This window comes from Choristoneura fumiferana, chromosome Z (genome assembly GCF_025370935.1).
Source record: "Choristoneura fumiferana chromosome Z, NRCan_CFum_1, whole genome shotgun sequence".
Lineage (NCBI taxonomy): Eukaryota > Metazoa > Arthropoda > Insecta > Lepidoptera > Tortricidae > Choristoneura > Choristoneura fumiferana.
Window position 1 is genome coordinate 29,543,046 of NC_133472.1, and position 9,652 is coordinate 29,552,697.

The 9,652-nt window shown below is 35.0% G+C and overlaps 1 long non-coding RNA gene across 2 annotated transcripts; it reads left to right on the forward strand.

Moving 5' to 3' along the window:
• Positions 1–957: 957 nt before the first annotated feature.
• LOC141439367 (uncharacterized) lies at positions 958–3,943 on the forward strand. Of its 2 annotated transcripts, none has more exons than XR_012452585.1 (4): positions 958–1,213; positions 1,373–1,562; positions 1,869–3,321; positions 3,812–3,943. It is a non-coding gene; the product is annotated as an uncharacterized lncRNA (long non-coding RNA). The 2 variants fall into 2 exon arrangements; XR_012452586.1 differs by having other exon boundaries at positions 968–1,213; positions 1,869–2,123.
• Positions 3,944–9,652: the final 5,709 nt, after the last annotated feature.

A 9,652-nucleotide genomic window follows, 5' to 3' on the forward strand; every position in this document is an offset into this window, starting at 1 on the left:
CGCATTGAGCCACTCATCGTTATACACTCTGTTTTACAAAACATCAATCACCTTAGTTAGACAAATTTCTTTTAACAAATCCGACAACTTTGCTATGAATAAGTAAAGTTTTAATCAATCAAGGATATGCATCCAAACACCGATTGTCAATTTACGAACAGATACTTATCACTTACTATAATTGTATTCCCTATTTATATTATTATTTTTTCCAAAATTTAATCAAAAATTATGCCGATTGTAACAATTTCAAATTACCTTTTTTTTCTCTAACTCAAGTTACGACTCTAACTGCACTATTAGTCTTTCTGAAAAACGCATCATAATCGGTTCAGCCAAACGCGAGACATTCACGGACAAACATATATACATACAGGTCTAACTGAGAACTTCCCTTTTTTTTTTGAAGTCGGTTAATAAATTTATTACCACGGTATTACCACTTACAACCTAACTTAACTTCTATTTTATTCTACAATATCTTACCAAATAACTAGTATCTATCAAACCTATTCTGATTATTAATAAAATAATTGTCTGTCACCACCGTGTCTCTATAAAAGGGCTACCACAATTAATTAACAACCGCCAATATCTACTAATCAACTTTAAAGTTACTTTCTTCTAGTAGCCATCTCCCAATTTTATATTATCTACTAGGTAGTCATTAGAGCATTTTCAGACTATCCATGCCCCTCCCCGAGAACCAAACCAACCACATACCAAATCTCACTCAAATCGGTTCAGCGGTTCCGCGATGAAGCAACAAACAAACAACCAGACAGACCGACAAACTTTCGCACCTACAATATTATTATTACCTGTATACGTTGAACCTTTTTTTTTAATTATTATCTTATAAAATTTATAATAGAATTTTTCCACACGAAAATAATTAGTTCTTCTATAGTCTATGCACAATAGACTGCGTGGCCACGATGCCTTTACTTTTCCTTAACATGACAGCACGTCAAACATTAAAAATGTTGTAAGCGATGCGTTTCTTGTTTATGCTTTGTAGCATTGATTAACGATGATAATTCTAGTGTTAGTCGATAAATATCGAAAATATTCAATAAAACCAAATCAACGCAATGTTCAAAATAACTTCTGCTAATTTTAACCTTTCGAGGTTGAGTAAAACTTATCCAAATAACCTACATGACAGTGCTAATAACTATGCAAGTCCAATTTAGTACTTCAAACTACACAGGTAATTAATGTTTCCGTACATACATTCCATTGTTTTTGCTAATAATATTCAAACAAACTCTTTTCCTGTCAATAGACAACAGCTACTTACTGTCTTTTATTTCACATTGAAACTGTTTACACTACTTGTAAAGTTGAAGTAATTATATTTTGCTTTCAGTCACTGAAGGAGTTGTCATGGATTATGGACTGTTGACCAATGATGGAAATGATAGTTTACCCACCACCCTTTATAACTAACCAAGTTGACATTCAGTAAAGTGAAACACCACTAATTTGTCTTGAAGACAACCTAAATGAAATCTTGACTTGACTACACTTGCCTTCAAATGCTTTTTTTTTTGGTTTTGGTAAGTTTTCCTATGTTATCAGTTTCTCATTGAATCCTTTTAGAATTCATACATACATACTCAAAATAATATTCTTGTAACTACCATCTCATGAACTAATTTTCCAATCTGTTAGTTTTCTCAATAATAAGACCGCCATACTAAATCTCCGCGCTAAGATTTTGAACTAAATCTGTACTAACAAAATAGCCTAACATAACTAAGCTAATTTTTCTGGCTGTTTCATTGCTAGTACAGTATCACCTATCATATTAGATTTCATCATAGTGGATTATACCTATATAATTTGATTTGTTTTGTTTACAGGTAAGGTGAAATCCAATCTCAAAATTCAAATTCTCCTCTGGGAGTAACAAAGTCCATACTACAGTTGAGCTAAACTGACAGCTGTTAATAAATTTTAACTATGCCAGCATGAAATCTGTCAAGAGTGAAGTGCCAACTCAAGATGTCCTACTGCTTGCCTATTACTGTACTCCTTCTCTGTGCTTTATAATGGATTAACCGCCAGCAACCATTTTATTTTGATGAAATAAACTCAGCATACTATCATACTCTACAGTGAGTATGCAACTAAAATGATTTTCCCATCTTATTGCATACTAATAAAAGCTTACTTTCTTTTATTGATTCCCTAAAAGGTCTATTGACTTTCCCTATACTGTATTGAAACAAATGCAACTTGTAATTTGTTCTATAACTATACAAGTTAACACATTTCATTACTAATTTAATTATTTTTAATCAAGCGACCCCCATTCTTTTAAAATTTTAGCCAGTGGTTTTATATGTCCACTTAAATTCCCTATGATCTTTATAATTAAACATATTAGTGACTTGAGTATATAACTCCATAAAGTTAACTAAGTTAAGTTCCTGGCTTTACTCTATAACTTAAGCGCTATCTTTCTAAACTATACAAACTTTCATAATTTAACTGCGCAGCCTATTTATTTTCTATTAAATTAATCTTTCTAGCTATGCTTGTTAAAACCTTAAGTAAAATACCTCAAAATGCTAAACCGATTTTGATAATTAAACTTGTTCTTAGATCTAGATAGCTACCTCGAGTTTGTCAACCTTTTATATTTGCATTATTCATCTCATCTATGTGTGAGCCCATTCCCAGCCTACGCATTCCTCTCACAGGCATCCTCTAAGAATGTGAGTGCTTGGACTAAATCATTTTGCTTATACTATTGCCTAAATCAGTGTGAAACTGTACACATAAGCATTGACATTTTTGTGCACACATACCTAGTACCAATATATACCTTCTTTTTATCTTGAGCTTGTCCCTATTCCTAGCTAAATTTTCCTACCTAATTTTCTTGTAACTTAAGTATGGGAAAACACACCTGTCACGAGTGACGATATTATAGTCTGCTAATCCCTAATTATTATCAACATAACTTTTCATTTGGCCTAATTAAATTGTTCCAAATGCTCACTTAGCTCACATGATTTGTAAAATAGCCTAAACTGAATTTCTTTAAGTTACGACCCCCCGTATGTAAGACCCAAGCTTATTCTATGCAACTTTTCTAGTGACTACTTAGGTAATTTTCCTACCGACCCCCCGTCTGTCAAACCAACACAACATTTGACATACCTTCAGTATTTATCTACCTATACTCCGGTTTCTAATAAGAATGAAATAGCTACTCATAAATAAGTTATTCTCTATGTTTTAACTTGGATCTCTGGAAGAGATTGCTCCGAAGCTACAAGGCTGCCCTCTACAAGGAGTCATTGTATGGTATTGTAATTTTAAATGACTTTCCTAATAAATATGATAACAATAATCCTATTAAATTATATTTACTCATTATTTTCTAGTAAAATGGAACCATATGTATGAAGTATGTATGTATATGATTCTGTCTCCCTCTCACTACTGGTTTCAGAACATAGACTTATAATACACTACTTTTACGTTTAGGTTACTCTTTCTACGTTTCAGAACATCAATCACGCATGCGCACCGCACGTCATGTCAATGTCACTTTTGACTTTTCTGTAAATGGCGGGCGAGCCGAGCGATTTACTTTGATTTAGTTAATGTGCTATAATTAATTGTGATCTAGTAATAATTGAACTTCAGGAAACTGAAATCTGACTATCGAAGTTTCCAAGTAACACAACACCGTCAGCTGGCAATCGAACGATGGTTTAAAGTTAATCGTTCCAACGTCAAAAGTCAACCGATGAAATCTACTAAATTTACAATAAGTATATTTTGTTTTCAGATGGAGATTTGAAAAACAATTAGTGTTACAACAGTGAATGATATTAATTTAAGTGCAGCCTACCTAAATCCTCATCCTACCTAGTGACAAGACAAATTGCGCTATTTTCATTAAACCTTCAATTGTATAACATTTTGTTGTGTTCAAACTAATTTATTATTTTCTACTCTCTATTCCTAGTGTGAACTATAAATTCCCATTCTTACTTTCACCTCCATTCCACGAACAGCAAATTGTGACTGTTTATGAGAAAACAGCCACTGAAACTTAACTAATGAAACTTAATATCTAACCTAACTTAGCATGAAATTTACTGATCTAGTAAGTGAATCATAGTTTGCTATCCTATCTCATGAATACTAAGTATCAACAAACTGTCAGTGAATCTACTTTTTATCAAACAAACACCAAACACTAATTAGAATAAAACCTTAGTTCATCCTGTCACGGCTAACCCATATTGTAACTGCCATACTAAACAACTGAACTGATGATGATGATGATTCTTGCTACTGATACTTATATCTATTTTGTACTTACAACTAAATTAATTATTTAACATACTTATCAGTAAAACTTAACAACTTAATGTTTATCTAACTAATAAAACTTTGTTCAGGTAAATACTCCTACTTATGAATATTAGTTAAAGTGGCCATGTGAATCGTCTAGTGATATATGTAGAACCTACGTTGTGTGCACCGAGTAACCCAAAGTAATTTAAGTGAAAAGTAAGAATGGAATAATTATTATATGATTAAGCAAACTATGTAGAAAAGTATATTTCTCAGGAACTTACTCAAACCTTAGGATATGAATTGTAAGTGTATTTTAGACTGATACCGGGGGCACAATGCCCCCGGGGGTTCCGCCAAATATGGTTTAAAGCCATATACCATCCCCTATGAACCACCAGCGCCTCCAAAAACAACAATATTCCCCTTTCAGAAGAGGTATATTGCAGATCAGGAAAACTACGCACTAACTATGGTGCATGACAAAGTCTTTAGTACAGATACAATTCTATGGCAAATGTTATGCTTAATTTACAATAGGATACCAGTGAACTCGCCTAACCTTATGACTCATTCACATGTATACCCTACTGCAGAATATCAATGGAAAGCCTAACCTTATGACTTTTCCATCGAGTCCCTACCATAGTAACAATGAAAGGCCTAACCTTATGACTCATTCATTGTATATAAGCTTACCAGTGAAATTGCCCAATCTTCCGACTCATTCACCAGTAAACTCTACTGTAGATTGATAATAGGTACATATATAATAATATACCTAAGTCCCTATAGTTACCATTAATTGTCTAATCTTTTGACTCATTCAATCAAGTAATTATAAATATTTCTAATTAGTTTAATAACTCAAACAGAAAGCAGTCGATCCCAGAGGCCACTCTCCCACAGTAACCCCTTTATGTTATAAAGATAGCTATCATATCAATCCCTTTAGGTAATTGACTATAGATGATTCATGTAGTAACAAGCCGTGTCAGTGTCTTCTCCTACAGGCAGTAAGACAACCAACGGGAGCCTCCCTGGCTGTACCAAATCCTCAATCTATATTTTCAAGCTAGCTTTATAATGTGATAAAATTATAATTTAATCGGAGCCCATGGCTGTCTTAGATAGAGCACTCTTAGGAGTTTCTTAAATTAAAATTGAGTTTGTCAATAGAATTTAGAAATCTAGAAATAAAATGGTGTGTAAGAATTTAAACTTTCCCTAGCTCTGTGTTGAAGTTTAGCAATTTGGAGGAAAACCCATAGGTGAACTAATTGTGTGGTGAGTTAAAAATAGTAACTTTTCCCGGTGTAAGGAAACGCTACTCTAGCTAAGACCTATGAACTTCCCTACCTACAGAGCCCTAATAAATCCTACCATTGTACTTTAAGCTTGCCCGAGGCCCCTACACTCTGTCTGTGATTAGCAAAACTAGGGAATAACCACATCATGTACATGTTAGTGTAGAATTCTCGGTGTAAGGATTCCTTCTACTCTCCTATCAAAAAATGGTGTGTATACCTAAAGCCCTATCGGTCCCTACAAGGTGCTGAGCTCTCAACTTTCCCGAAGGAAAGTCCCTATGACGGAGAGCCCCGCGGAACAGCAGAATACCTAACGTTGTGCATAAATACGTAAATAAATAGGGGACAGGAATTCTGAGTTTCTTAAGTACAAACTAAGCGTCAACAAGACACGCATTCACTTCGACGAGCGCTACTTAGTCGTTACAAAAGACAAACAGAATCCACTGGTGGCTCACAGTAATTTCAGCTAAGCCGCTGAAGGCACCACAGCTTCAGGAAGTGGAAGTCTATATCATCCACGGTTATCACCGTTAGGTGTCAGACGATATAAACGGACTTAAAGCTCAACCAAGGTACGTTATGGAGGAACCAAAGTCATTTCCATTAAGTTGGGAAAAACACAAAAAGTTATGGATTAGTACAATACAAACGTAGGCTGAAATGAAACGCTATAAAACGATCACTCCACACTACAGAAACAATTAAGGGACTTCACCGTCACAGGACCGCAAAGACTCCCTCGCAACGACTTTCCGAATGAAAATCAGCACTAAATATTTCAAACATAATTGTAATGAAGATAATAATTTACCACTATAATCAGTAGCAAACTATAATCCATCTGATTAAGAAATGTATCCATTTTATAAGACAATACTCACTCTGCAATTTGTATTAATACCCAAATAGACTATGTAAAATTCCCAATAATAAAATAAGAAATGATTAAAACCCCAAATAAATTTATACAGCAAGAACCCGCGTAAATTTAAAGTCGCTTCGAACTGAACCCTAATACTAGAAACAACCCTCTGCCCTCAATTTAAAAAGTTAATGTGCTCGCCGTCAAGACCAAAAAATGAATGCCCGGGCCTACGATTCCACTCCTATTTATAGTCTTTCAGCCCTTTCAGCCTCAACGTCGTCAACGGCCTCACTGTCTTCTTTGACCTCACGGGCGTCTCGAGCCTCTCCCGCCTCAACGGCCTCACCAGCTTCGGCGTATGACGTCACAGCCCTAACCAATTATTAACAAAACTACTACTTTTTTATATAGTTTAAATGGATGAATAGGTTTTCCAATATTTGTGAAATGAAATCTAAATATATTTCCAAAATCAACAACGTAAATCCCATTTTTCTAATTAATTAATGAGTATTTAATATATTCCTTCACTCTCAATACATGTCCGCTACCCGCTCAATACTAAATAACACCATAACTTTGAAGTTTAATTGTGACTTAACTACTGAACAAAAAGACGCGAAACTTGGATAAAAGAAAGCTTATCTCCTATACAAACTTATTTAATATGAATTTTCCTTGCATTTTGGATATATTTCATGTAATCATGACAAACATACTAATTTCTGTTTTATACATTTTCTACCTAATGTAGAATTTTTTATAACTAATATTTCGCTGAAACTCATACAAAACTCATTGCATTCAATTTGAATGTTTGTTCCCTCTCAATTTTCAGGAAATAACTTATAAATTAATGTTAATTAGTTTCCTATACATAACAGCGCCCTCTGATATTTAAAATTGTAATTAGATACTTAAACAGTATAATTATTATCTTAGATTAAATTAGAGCCCCAGTAACGTTACAGTTGTCTGTGATTTTTGCTAGATGGCGCTTTTCAAACAATATTTTTTTATCAATCTGATATAATTGTGACTCAAAATGTATTCGCGCAGTGACGGCCTGCAAATGTCATTTGAAACCGTTACAGTATGAGAAACAGGACACAAGGGGTCTGCTTGGCGAGCACTCAACTCGGATTCGACGCACTATATCAGATTTGATAAGGTATCTTAGTGTCGAGAGAGAAATTTTTCATTCCGCGGAAGTGCGTGAAGCCATCGAGATTAGTCGTCGCCGAATTTCAACCGGGATAGTGGTTGGACGGTACCTCCGAGTTGGAAAACGGTGTTAATATTCGTGCTGCGTCATCGGTGTGTGTGAACGTACTTTTACAGAGCGATGTTGTTAGTGTTGTGTGCTACCCTACATTTGACAGTTGTAATGATGATGAAAACGCGGGTAGTTGTGTGCCGGTGTCAGTTTCGTCGGGTAGTCGCGCGACCAGAGTTGCGGCGCGCAGTGCACGTGTTGCAGCAGCCGCTGAGTCGCGTTGCTCCGAAGACGAAGGGCTACGGATTAGCCCGAAACATGTCGAGCTAAACTCGATTTTAAGACGTGAGTTATCCGGGTCATTATATTTTAAAATATTACTTAGTTAATTTTTCGTCATGGCTACGGAACCCTATTTTTGGGCGTGTCCGACATGCTCTTGGCCGGTTTTTAAACTACCAGCGCTTTCGGAAAGACCATCATTGTCAAGAAGAATGTATGGCAAAAAACTTAGTAGTCATTTAAAATTCTTAAAAACTACAACATACAATTAAGAAAAATACAAAATAATAATAATAATACAAGACATCCTGGGGTCCCTTAGTTACAAAACTAAACACTAACTACCTATATCTATGTTCAGTGGAAGTGTTGAATGCTTCCACGGTCGTAAATTAAAATAATAATAATAATTCTGAAATATACATTTCAGGTCAAGCAACCATTAAGCTTTTGATTCCGAAGGCAAGCTCACGTCTGCTGCCCCCAAAGTTAGCTCACACGCACTCATGTCATGCTCTGAAAGCAGAGCGGTACCGAGGACATGGTTTGTCGCGAGCCTGTGACTAGAAATTAAACTAAAAATATACAATTTAAAAAACTATAAGCTTAACAATATACAGCCTTAAATATAGCAAGGGATGACAAAATTACTATATAGCAAGGGGATGTAGAAAGTCCCTGAGTTAAAAATAAAATTCCTAATCTACATAATTCATTTGTTTTCACATATTTTCCGACTAAATCGTTCCAATACCTGCGCATCGTATCGTCGTCCGATCGATATCGATATCGATTCGGATAATGTGAAAACGCCTAGAAAACACTCCAAGCACTTTTTCTATAAACAGGCAACACAGAAATTCGCTAAAATACATCAGTGGCTAACTTCATGCCAGTCAATCACAGTGTTGTCACATCTACTAACTTTTCGTAGATCTACCTATTTCGCCTCCGTCTACTATCTACCACCATGGCCTCAAATCTACCTACATATTTTTCAAAAATATACGATTGTAAACATTATCCACGTGTATAATGAAATGTTACTTACTTACTATCGAATTTAGCCTATCTTGTAATTTCAGCACTTAAAACGGAACGCGTTAATCAAGTGGAGATCCTAAGTCTAATATTTATAAAATTAACATCACGAATAAATCATTTAAAACATTATATGCGCATTTTTAATCATTAAAAATGTAATAACCTTGAGTGGTAGATCTACTTATTTTGCAATTCAAATTCTACCATTTTCTACTTATTTTTGGATCCTGCTCTAACCGTTTTGCCAAAATTGTATGTGACAATGACAACACTGGTCAGTCAACTGAATAACGTCAAATAGGTGGACAGGACAGATTTGCACTATAGACAGAAACAATAGATTAGTTTTTCTAGAAAACCTAACTATATTTAGTGCTTTGCATTTATTTAAATATCAGTACTTCACCAGTGACTACATTAATCTTTTCCAATGTGCTCTGAAGACAGCTATTTAAAGAGTGACAGATCTGTTAGATAAGTCGTAGTATTTAAGCTTCCATCGATTTCTGTAATGTGATATTTTTAAATATGCGTAGCCCGTAAAATGAGCTACTCGGTTGCCTCGGTCTCTCATGTTACTTGGTGGTGCTATGGCCACGCTTCAGG